Raw genomic sequence first — 905 nt, 5'->3', positions numbered from 1 at the left:
AAAAAAAAAAAAAAAAAAAAAAAAAAGCGAAATAACAAAGGGAGAGCTAAACCAAAACGCAAAATAACAGTCGACGCTTCCGCATAAGCTGGTAAGGGCAAACACTGCGTTGGATAATTTTCCCCTTCGGTGAGGGGAATTCTTTTTTATACATCGCGCAAAGAGAGAAAAGGCTCTCCATCGTATTGTTCGAAATTCGGGGTAATTGCTGCGCGACTGATAAGTGATGCGAAACTGCTTTTTGGAGAAAAAAAAAAAAAAAAAAAAAAAGTTGCCCGTGTTGTCAGATGGGTCACAACTAAGCCAGCCTATTTTAAGTAAAAAAAAAAAAAAAGAAAGTGACGACGAAGCTTTCCCCAAAAGACCAGCACATATAGTTATGGCTATACCCTAATAAGGGGGCTGTGTCTGTATCACCATTTGCCTCCTCTTTTCACCACTCCTCCCCGAGGGGGTACATTCAATATTCACAAATACCTATGCACAGGTGCTGTAACAAGAAGGGTTCGTTTCACCCTGTAGATTTATGCACACATGTGGATAGGTTGGTCCTTTTTTGTGTGTGCGTGTGTGCGGGGCGTGACTGGTGGAGATACGAGACAGCCTCGCCTCACCGGCAGAGGGCTCCCTCGAATGAGAGGCGACTCTGGCAATGTAGGTATAACGCTGCATGGTGTCCATTCCTGTCAACCCCACAAGGAAGAACGCACACAAAAGCCACAGAACCTTCTAGGGGTAGACATAAATTTTCGATTAAATCGCTTGCGTGTTTTTGCGTTACTCTTGTGGAAAAAAAAAAAAAACATGCACAACAGGGAAAGCGAAAAAAAAAAAAAAAAAAAAAAAAAGAGAACAGAGGAAGAGGAATTTTAACAAGGAAAATTATTCAACATGAATATAAAATC

This window comes from Plasmodium fragile, assembly GCF_000956335.1.
Source record: "Plasmodium fragile strain nilgiri unplaced genomic scaffold supercont1.4, whole genome shotgun sequence".
NCBI classification, from domain to species: domain Eukaryota; phylum Apicomplexa; class Aconoidasida; order Haemosporida; family Plasmodiidae; genus Plasmodium; species Plasmodium fragile.
The sequence above is the reverse complement of the archived record's forward strand: the minus strand, read 5'-3'. Positions refer to the sequence as shown.